An 11,279-nucleotide genomic window follows, 5' to 3' on the forward strand; every position below is an offset into this window, starting at 1 on the left:
GGGGAAGAAAACACTATCAGCAGCACCAGAAAGAAGGAAGACAGAGTATGGGAACACAGGATCTACACTTTCAACATTTTTATTAGACATGGGTCCAGTGGACCCGAACACCTTGTATGTAATGTAAATGCGTGGGGGGAGGTACAGTATGAGGTCATTGAAAATTAGTTCGGATTTATGTTCTTCACATAAAATAAGCCAAAGCCAATGAATTTCAGTTTGAAAAAATAATTAATTGTTTAATTTTTCTTTTGAAAAAAACTGAAAACGGGTCTCACAGACCCGAACACCATACAAGGGTTAAATTTCTTTGTTCGGATTAAACAAATGCATATAAATTGAAATAAGTTTTCCCCCAAGGCATGCACCCTGTATGTCTGGCCATACTGAACGTTACAAAAGCACAAGTTTAACTAAGCAGTTTTACTATGATTTAACACATTTTCACACACACACAAGCACAGTCCCAGAAACACAAGCACGGTGTGGAGACAGGCACGCGTGCGCATAGACACACAGGCGCGGGGGCGCGCACGCGCGCACACCCGCACTGACCCACCAGCAGATGGCGTTTTTTTAAGCATAAAAAAGTAAAAACTTTTTTAATGGCTTAAAAATAAAAGAATGCTATTTGATATAAAACTTTCTAATAATCAATTAGTTGTTTTTGGGGGAAGAAAAAGCAATGAGCTATGAACTAGCATATTTTGGATGAATATCATATTTTTATGAAAATCATAGTTTTTATGAATATCATATTTTTTAGTAATATTATATTTTTATTACTTCCTTTACTTCCTGAGCTCATGAATATTTTATTGGGGGGCCACAAATCACTCAGTTTGACATAAGGAGTATAATATCTCTCTTATGCATATTTAGATTGTGAAAATACATTCACAAATGTATCATAATTTCATAAATATTTGTCCGTTATTTGAAAGATTGAACTGTTAAATTCAAATGTAATACTATGGAAAAATATATAAAATGATTCTTATAAACTTTTTTTACATCAAATATTTATCAAATATATTCGACCCCTGGCTCGGACAGTCTCGGTCGTTGTGTCCTTGGGCAAGACACTTCACCTACCACCTACTGGTGATGGCCAGAGGGGCCGATGGCGCGATATGGCAGCGTCACTTCTGTCAGTCTGCCCCAGGGCAGCTGTGGCTACAACTGTAGCTTGTCTTCACCAGTCTGTGAATGTGACAGTGAATGAATAGTGGAATTGTAAAGCGCTTTGAGGGTCTCGAAAAGCGCTATATAAATGCAATCCATTATTATTATTTAAACCAACTGTTAACTGTATATTTCTCTACATTTAAGTATTATTATTCATATTGCTGCATTCATTGACCTTGTTTATAGGTAATTTCATTGTTTAATCACATTAAAATGTTCCTAATTTAATGTTTAAAAGCACTTGTAAAATTAGGGCAAAAAACTGTATTGTCATTACTGAAAATAACCGTATTTTTATGAGAAAGTCATTTTCTGTTATTTTCTGGTATTATTTTGGTGCCCCAGCTGCCGGAATATTATTGTTTTTTTAGGATTTGTTTTTTAACAGTGAATGAATACATGAATAGTTTCATTTAATGCTGAATGTACATCAAGTCTGCATATTTTATCTGAACATAATTACTGCATCAAAACACATGCTGTGCACTCAAGAATAAATGGAAACAAATGGTAGAATTATAAAGGGGTTGTGTAACAATATTTTTTCATAATAATTAATAAGGGATTTTATTAATTGTCCAATTGTCATATACAATTAGTTGCTGATTTTTAAATGTCATATTGTAGCTGCTCTTTGATGACTGGAGAACAGGAAAGCTTCTAATTAAATCTGAATGCCAGATTATGTGGTAAGCATTCATGGTGGCTATAGCTCAGGACGTAGCGTAGATCTTCTACTAATCGAAAGTTTGGCAGATCAAACCGTGGCTGCTTGAGTCTGCATGACAAAGTATGCCTTGGACAAGATACTGACCTCCTAATTGCTCTTTTATGCATTCATATCAATGTGAATGTTAGACAGAAAAAGCACAGAATACAAAGTGTTTGGGTGAATGAGGCACATTGTATAGAGTGCATTCAGTGCTCTGTTTGAGCTATATATCCATTTAAGAAACTGAAAACTGACTTTACCAGTTTGAGATGTAGCACATACTGTAACTTATGACACAGATGTTTTTGTGTGTTCTCTTATGTGTCTTTTTGTTTTGCATATTTTGCAGAGCCATTGTTCAGAAAACAAAATGTTTTTCAGAATGAGTCTACAAGATGGAGCAAAGTGGTTATAAAAGAAGATATTCTTTGACACTACATTTGCTGTACACCAGGGGCGATTTTAGCCCATTTTTGGGCTAAAAAATGAATCAAAGCACCCCCAAAGATTTCTTACTTTTTTTTTGACAATATTTGCTGTTTGTATGACACACTACTAAAAATATAAAAAGCATACAGTACTTGGTTGAGACGGAACATTTTAACAACAAAAGTATAGATAACCCCTCCCCCCTCGCAAAATGGTTTGTTCAAGCTCGCCCCCACTCTGGCTCTAGGGTCGTTGCTGCCAGAGTGATGGTAGCTGAGACTAGTGATGGTAAATTTGATTCTTTTTACTGAATCGAGTTTTAATGAGTCACTCACCAAAGTGAATCGGGTTTTTTGAGTCATTTGATTCACTGAGTCAGTTGACCAGAGAGTGCAAAAAATTTACATTTTCACTCAAACTTAATTTCTTTTTTTTTCTTTTCATGTAAATCCTACTGCTAAGATGAGTGATTCTAAAAGAAAACAACTATTTTATAGAGCAAAACAGAGCAAACAAATTTCTAAAGGGAACATTTATTTTGTTTATTTTTATTTTATTAGTATTTTCCTTAAATGTGTCAAATATATATTTTCTCATCTAAATGTCCACTGAGCTGTGAGCCAGGGGGCGGTAATGCGCCTTAACATTGGTTGCCAACGAAAAAGAAGAAGAAGAAGCTGTGATCCAGGAGGGAGGAAGTGAGTGAGTGAGTGAGTGATTCGTTCGCTCTATGATTCAGCACAGGAGGGAGGGGGTTAGTGAGTCCTGAGTGATTTGTTTACCCTACGATTCAGTACAGGAAAGGAGGGGGTGAGTAGCTCAAATGTGTTGTTAGCATGTTAGCAGAGCGATGCTACTGTGAACCGAGGAGCTATTGTCTTGATGTGAGCTTCTACTCAGGGTTTTTTCTTCCAGTGCAGAGCAGAAATGTTTTTGTTAAGATACTGGATGTTGTGTTTTTCTCCACAGTTTTAATTATAAGCTAGATTTATTGCTGCTAACAGCAACAGGGATGAGTCAGTGAGTCAGTTGGGCTTGTGAATCATGATTCATGAGTCAGTAAAGTGATTCTCGAGTATTGAATGATTCGTTCATGATTCGCGCATCACTACTAAGAACCACAAGAGGAGTCTATTTCTAATTTTACTGCATAAAATTTAACATGCTAACTGCAGGCTCTTAAGCTCCTGAATTACATTTTTTATTTACTTATTTGTATTTTGCAGTTTCAGAGATTTTTACCAGAGAATTGATAAATGGTAAATGGACTTGTTCTTATATAGTGCTTTTCTACTCTGAGCAGTCAAAGCACTTAAAAATTGCACCATTTTTTTTTAAAAACAACTGCACAATTTTTAAGCAATCAAATCAAGCAACGCACTCAGTGGCGGTTTTTGATATGGGCGACATGGGCAGTTGCCCAGGGCGGCATCGTGGTGGGGGCGGCATCATGGCATCGGCAAAAAAAAGTTCCTCACACCCATGCTGCCCCGACATCATACCAGCGCATTTTGGGGATTGCATAGGCACCGAACGGTTTTCTATTTCCAATTTGCAAGGAGTAAGGGGAAACTCCATTTATGAGGTGCGCCTGGTGCTTGCTGCAGAGGGAAGAGAGGGGTGGGACAGTGGTGGATTCTCTGGCTGGCTGGAGCAGCACCTAATACCTAGCCTAGCTCGCAAAATATATATATATAAAAAAAAATGAACAAACTAGGGCTGTCAACGGTAACGCAGTCACCACGATTAATGCAATTAAAATTTTAATCCATCTGGAGTGGAGAGTGACTCAAAATCCCTGAAATGTCTCTGTCAACGCATTTCGTTTGTCCAGAGTTTGTCCATTCTGCGCTCCAGATGGGTTGATTGTGTTAAAAATTTTAATCGTGTTAATTGTGATGATGGCGTTAACGCATAAACGTTGACTGCCCTACAACAAACACAAAAACAGAAGACATTGTGACATTGGAAGGTGGACAAGAAAAGGTCAATAAGCAGATGTGTCTTTGGATAATGGCTGGTATTATGTATGACATGTATCCTGAAACAATATAACATTCATTAGTACGGATTGGGAAAACTTCTATTTACGTTTGTTAGCCACTTGGCTATGACAATAAACAGTAGACAGACAGTAGACACTGATGTGGCTTATTGAATCTTTTGGACTGTGTTCAGCACAATATTAATTAGCCATTAATTGGAGGAGGTGTATTGTTGATTTGTCTGCTATTCTCAATGTATGACGAATTATAATGACTGTTTGTTAACCACTTGCATACTATCTCTCTCTCACTATATAAAATATTTATCTGTTTAAATAGAGGGAGTGTTCCCCCTAGGGCACCAAACAGGCTAGGACCGCCCCTGAACGCACTGGCTGACCTTTGGGTGAATTTGCTGGTATGCCCACTGCTGAGAGGGCTGGTTTTCCACAAATTTTCCACTTGTGAAATGTCTTTCTCACTGTAGAATTAGGGACTTCAGATTGTCTGGAAATGGCCTTATAACCTTTCCCAGATTGATGACCAGTAAACTGCCAAAGCTTCTGCTTTCAGAGACCTGCTCACACTTGCTCATGATAAATCGCTTCTGGAGGGAGGTATTAAATGTTCTTAGTAGAGGTCTGGAATAAGTGTTAAAATGCATTAAATGAGAGATGATAATGGATCATAAACCCTTTGGACTAAGAGCAGTGGCAAAGAATGTAAGCATTCACTACTGACTGTTTAAAAGTGAAAGTAAAAGTTCTGTAAGTTAGTAGAAGAACATGGTTTTCTAGTATTTATCAAAACAATAGAAATTCAACATGTTTAATTTATGGCTGTTTGCTTTCAGTAATCTCACAGTTGGTAATGTGTTTGTTTTGTAAACAGCGGTAAATGTAAAATAGTTAAACCTATTTTATTTTTTATATTAAACTTACAAGAACATCACAGTAGAGAATTTTTTTTTTTTTTGTATACTTCTCCACAATTAGTCTGAAGGTATATATAATGGATTAAGAAAGCAATTCAAAATGGGTTTGATTACCTCTTGTTGTCTTCTGGCATCTGAAAAGCCTCTTGTAAGGAGAGCATAAGATTTACAGCAGTCGTTCACATACAGGCTACAGTCTCAGATATGAGAAAAGTATGTTTGTGGATTACTTTATGTGGATCACACACCTGTCTGTCAGGTTTCTTGGCCATAGTGCAGATTCACTTGGTGATTGTGTAGAAAACAATGATGATTATCCTTGTCAAGACAGACAAGTTGTCTGACAGGTGCCAGTGAACTTGCCCTACCACATAGCACGTTGGACATAGTTATGTAATCACAAAGTGCTGGGAATTATTACATTTTAGGTATATTTCACACTTAACTCCATATTAACTATTGTGAGTGGTGCTAAAAGAACCAGTAAAGATCACTATGCTAAACCTCATTGTGCTAAAATTCTGCCTTATCTCAATCTGTACTCTGACCTTAGCTATTTCTATAACACTAATTTGGATTGGATCCAAAAATATGTCTGTATCACTTTGTCAGCTTGTGATATGTTTTTTCAATTTTTACAATTTTCTTATTTTCATTCGTTTTCATTCATTCGTTTTGTCTCATAATTTTAAAGAATCTTTCCAAAATTGTTTGAATCATCTAGAACAAGAAAAACCACCTTAGTGGAGCTAAGGGCTACATATTGCTAGATTCTATTTGATGTTTAGCTTTGGTTTGTAATTCAGTAATTAAATGTTTAGATCTGTCTCTACATTCCAGAAGAAATTAGGTTGGCCACACCTTTTCCCCTTAATTTAATTAGTAGGTGGATAGCTTACATATTTACACAGGGTTGGGTTGTAAAAGAAAACAATGCACTTGCATTAGACATAAAGAGATTCCCGTACTCTGCGGCTTTAAAGACTATTTTTATACTCTTCCAATACGCAAGAACTGAGACTTAGTGACACACAATAGGACTTTTGTAGAATAGTTTTACCAGTTTCGTGACTTAAACTAAAAAGGGTTTTAAGAAAAATTGTTGTGCTCCAATGTTACTGCCCTGCTTACAGTTTCAAGGAAAGGAGTAAATCATGACTACTGTAGACACTTAATTATATTATAATTATTTAATTAATTATTAAATCATTATTTAAATAGTCATGCCAGTGTATAGGTATTGTTACAGACAAGGTCTGTAATAATACCTATTATTCTATCAAGTGAAAATTTTTGGAAAATTTTTAATTTTCAACTTCTTGAAAGGACAGAAGATTAGAATTTGATAAACTCTGCTTGACATGTGGCATTTAAAAGGTTAAATTGGCAAGGCCCAAAGCTCATGCAACCTAGGATGTTGCTGTCATCTTTCTGCTCCTGTAAAAAGAAAATGGTTTATCTTTTCATTCTTTCCCAACCTGGAAGCAACATGAGGCAGCTCATGTATCAGATGTTACCAAACGAAGGGGTCTAGCCTGGATAGCAGCTGTGAGACGAGCTGATATCCAGTTCTCTTCCATCTCCAAATACCTGTTGGTGTGTGATAGGTTTGTAGCATAAACCTGTTCGCTGGAACGTTCAAGACAATTCAACTACACAGCAAAAAGCACCAAGCAGGTAAAGTTCTTTATGTTTCTCGTGCACGGGAGAGAACTGGACTAACGCCGTTCCTTCACTTGACCCCAGTTGCTCTCGTCTGCTCCCTCGTAACACTGCTCTTTTATTGAGGTTACATGAATATACATAGGCTCATTAACATAGGTACACATGTGAACAAAGAGTACCGTCGGTGTGTATGTGTAGGTATGTGTGTGTGTGTGTGTGTGTGTGTGTGTGTGTGAGTAGGTGTGTGTGTGTGTGTGTGGTGGGGGGGGGTCAAGATGTGACCCCATAAACGACTTCCCTAATCCTGCTGGTCCAGCAGTCCATCTAAACAAAAGGCACTTATACTAAAACAGATATAAATGTGTTTGCTATACCATATATCAGCAAGAGAAGATACGACCTCTTCCCATGACTCTAAGATGTGAGTGTACATGCCAGAACACTCTGGAATGCACACAAAGTCTTTGCAGACTCCTAAGGATCACACATCCTATCACTACCCAATCGATTATACTCCTCTAAGTACATATGGTTAAATATTTCTAAGCATAAATGACAATCAACAATATAAACCTGACAGTGTGCTCCAGACATTTTCATTCCAGTAAGTTCTAAATATGTTCATATCACTCTTTATAGCCTATTAGTTTTAATTGCGATGCACTCTGAGGTCATAGCAAATTAGAACAAACATCCTACTGAGTGATTTTACAGAACTACCTTCTATTTATAGAGTTGCTAATTATTTGGCATTATTGCAGGCAAACCAGCCTATGAAATGGATGAAACACATCGTGACTGTGTCACGGGTTGCTTAGAGGATCCACTCGCAGGACTCCTGGGTAGCGTTCAAACAGAGATCGTTTATTACAGATCTTCACCAAGTGTATGTACAGACAGTGCGGGGTTAGTGCTATATACAAGACGTGAGGGGCAGGGGTCCAGGGCTCCAGGGAAAACGGGGAAATCACACACGCGCTCAAAACAGCCTCTCTCCTCTCCGCTAGCGACCTGTCACTCCTTCCACACTCCACACAGGGAAACATGGGAACGGGTCCGGGGAATCTAGGAACAAAGGAACACGTTAAGTCTCTGAGACAGAGGCACGGGAAACTTGAGCTGGGTGTGTACTGACAGAAGCCTTCACAACAATCCAGCGTTGAACAGCTGATCTCCTCCTTCTGATATACCAGCTGGTCTGATGAGGCCCAGGTGTGCACAATCCGGGAAGGCATGGACCGAGGGCGTGAACCCGCCATGAGTTCCGCCCCGGCAAAACAGGGGAGAGAAGGGGAGAGAGAGGAAAAAGAGGAGAGAAGGGGGGCTAGGAGTGGAGAGATGCTGATCAGCAGGTCGTGACAGACTGGGTTCCAGCGCTACACAAGGGACCTGCTTCAAACATACCACCATGCCAATCAGATTACTTCTTCCATGTGAGGGTGTAGAGGTGACCCTTCTGGAGAAGATGGTGAAGGTTTGCTGCGTTTTGGTGAACAGTGTGGTAGTAAAACCAGGTGTAACCCATGGTTTTACTACCACACTGTAGTAAAACCCTTTTTGTTATCTAAGGCTATAGCCTGTTATTGTCACAAGGGGGTGCTGTGATGCAGTCTTGTGTTCTGACGACCTTGCGTCTAGTGCCCAGGATGTCACGGTCCTGAGCCTGCCGACTCAGTGTTTTGTGTTTCCTTATGCTTTTGTTCATTCCGAGTATGTATTCTGTTGTGATTTGCCATTTGTTAGGTTTCTGTTCTTTGCCTGCCTGCCCCCACTTCTCTGTGTTCCCTCCGTCTGTCTATGGTGTCACACTGTCTGCTTGTGAATCTGTCTGTTTAGTTCAGTGTCTTGTCTGGTTCTGTGTCTGAGTTTCCTGTTTTATTGTGAAGGTCTCCGTCTGATGTGAGTATGTTCAATTTACGTTTCCCCTGTCCCGTCAGCTCTGATTTCTCCCAGCTGTGTTGCCCTCCTGTTTCTCATCCCCTGATTACTGGTGTGTGTATTTAAGCCCTGTGTGTTCTCCTGCCTGTTGCCGGTTCGTCTGTGTTCCACGGTGTCCTGTTCCTCATCTGTGTCTCTCTGCCTCTCACCCCGTTCGTATGTTCTCTGGTTTGTTATTTAGTTTTCCCAGTTTAGGTTGTTCTGTTAACTCTCTTCCCTCACTGCCTGTTTTTTGCCACTCCACCATTTGTAAATAAATGTCACTCGAATCATCAGTCACTGCCTGCATTTTGGGTCCTCCTTTTCCTCCAACACCACACGGCACACAGGAAGCATTACCTGTGAGATCTTCCCTCTGATGGCGGTCAAGTAGTGTCGGAGCACATGGAAAAAAAATATCTTGGTATGCAATGCTGCAAGCCGGTTAATGAGACCAGATTGTTTTATGTATAAATGCTAATAAGCTACTCTTTTATTAGGCCCCGAACTCTGACCATAAAGGGAATAACGTCTGTGGAGTTATTTGTTTTGGGAAATCCCGGTGAGTCACATGCTTTTGTTAGCTACCTGTTAAGTTAGAAAACGTATTTCACTAGCCAATTCAGCTCAGAAACCTTTGAACAAAAACCAATCTGGAGCTATGAGAATCTGGTGTGTTGTTTTACTTCTCTTGTTGTTCTTTACAGTGTGTTGTAAGTGTTGAATGCTTTGAGCTAACAATGTTTTACTGCCGATGCTAGCTGCTAATAGCTGTTAGCCACCCCACCGCCCGAAGCCATATTCCAATCGGGGAGGTATTCAGATAGAAGCACTAGCTCTGTTTATCTTAGAATGGTTAGGTCTTAATAGATATGAGCATATTTCAAGTTTAATAGTACTTGCACTGTGAATTAAGTTACATTTGGTTGTAAGCCTTAAGGATGAATGTCACCTTCATTGCAATGACTGTTTACATTACTGTTTAAGCTGCTGATGTTCTTTATTGTGATATAATTTTGATAAAATAGTTGATACTGGTACAGACAAGTTACTGTAACCCTTGTAACTTGGTAAAGCTAAAGGGAATGCCATTTGTTATTAATACATTTGGAAAAGAAGTTAATGAGCTCATGTTAAGAACACAAGATGGGAAAGAAATTCATTGTTCTGCACTGTTTGTGTAGGTTGGTTTTTTGAACTACCAGAAAGGATTCTAGAGAACCACTGACGGCGAGAAAAGCCCAAATGAGATCCTGGATGATCGTGAAATGGTGTGGCCAGCCATGCAATCGCATTGTGGGATTTGCCTGAGAAACTGATTCAAGCAACCCTGGATTTCAGATAAGCCCTATGCACTACTTTTCCTACCGGGATAATAGGGTCTGCACACTGACAATTCCCCTACAGTACACCTGTTTGGTTTTCAACGACTTTAAAGGACAATTCAGACTGGACAATTCAAACTTCACAAGAGGAACACTTTAATCTGTTTCATTCATTCAAAAGAGCTCTGATACAATTCAGTATAAGTCTTCCATTTAAGTGTCTTTATTTTATTTTGTTCTGTTTTACATCTATTCACCTTTAAAATGCACTATTAGTGTGCAGTTTGGTTTATTGTGTTGTACATGTTTATGAATGGTACTGAGGCAATAAAAGTCCCAGTTATTCACTTCCAAGCCAACTCCTTTTGTGAGTCTCCAAAACAAAACCTCCTTCTGAACCTAGTAAGATGTCTAGGGTCTCTATTTGAAGTGAAAGTGTACTGGTCCTGAGTAGAGGCACTACACAGGGAAAAATGAAACTTGCTCCTGTTAAATATTCTTAAGTCTTTTGCTGTATAAATAGCAGTAATAAAGTAGTGTTAGTAGTGGGTGATATCATGTAAACACTGTCATGATTTTGTGTAAACATTTTGTCATTTGTAAACTATAAATGACATGGATTCTACATTGTAACTGATGTGATGTTCTACAAAGTGGTTTTAATTAAAAAAAAAAAAAAAGAGGCAAAAATTAGTTTGTTTCTTTATTCAACTTTTGAACAGTGGTACTCAGTCAGTACATATTCAGTAAATGCAAATTATTTACATGGCAGTGCACTACAGGCATAAATCTAGACCCCTAGATAAAACATTATGGGTCATTCCCACGACCCACAGCTTTACTGTGTTCTAGCAACTCCTCCAGAGTAGCAGGTGGGATTTTTCTTTTTTGAGGACGGCTCCTTTTACCTTTCAATACGGATGGTCTGTTTATGTTTTGATCAAGAGCCTTTTTTTGGGCAGCTGAAGAGGAGAAGTCTATCTTATGGCCAACCTCTGGCTGTATCTTGGTCATATTACCCAGCAAAACCCAGTATGCAGGTTCATCTGTAACAGTCCTTGTGCCACGGATCTGCACTGTTGCTTCTACATTAAACAGAAGAGCAGTGACATGGGTGGGCGGCT

At 38.9% G+C, this 11,279-nt stretch overlaps 1 protein-coding gene and 1 long non-coding RNA gene across 2 annotated transcripts in view; one reads left to right on the forward strand and one right to left on the reverse strand.

Moving 5' to 3' along the window:
• Positions 1 to 5,483, reverse strand: part of adgrf8 (adhesion G protein-coupled receptor F8) — a 65,339-nt gene extending 59,856 nt beyond the window's left edge. The window contains exon 1 of the mRNA XM_031755946.2: positions 5,363 to 5,483. The gene's annotated coding sequence lies outside the window, so the exon portion shown is untranslated. The remainder of the gene's footprint in view (positions 1 to 5,362) is intronic.
• Positions 5,484 to 8,879: 3,396 nt separating this feature from the next.
• On the forward strand, positions 8,880 to 10,627 carry LOC120433347. Its single transcript, XR_005608508.1, has 3 exons — positions 8,880 to 9,254; positions 9,331 to 9,392; positions 10,015 to 10,627. It is a non-coding gene; the product is annotated as an uncharacterized LOC120433347 (long non-coding RNA).
• The last annotated feature ends 652 nt before the right edge of the window (positions 10,628 to 11,279 follow it).

This window comes from Oreochromis aureus, linkage group 15, assembly GCF_013358895.1.
Source record: "Oreochromis aureus strain Israel breed Guangdong linkage group 15, ZZ_aureus, whole genome shotgun sequence".
Classification (NCBI taxonomy): Eukaryota; Metazoa; Chordata; class Actinopteri; order Cichliformes; family Cichlidae; genus Oreochromis; species Oreochromis aureus.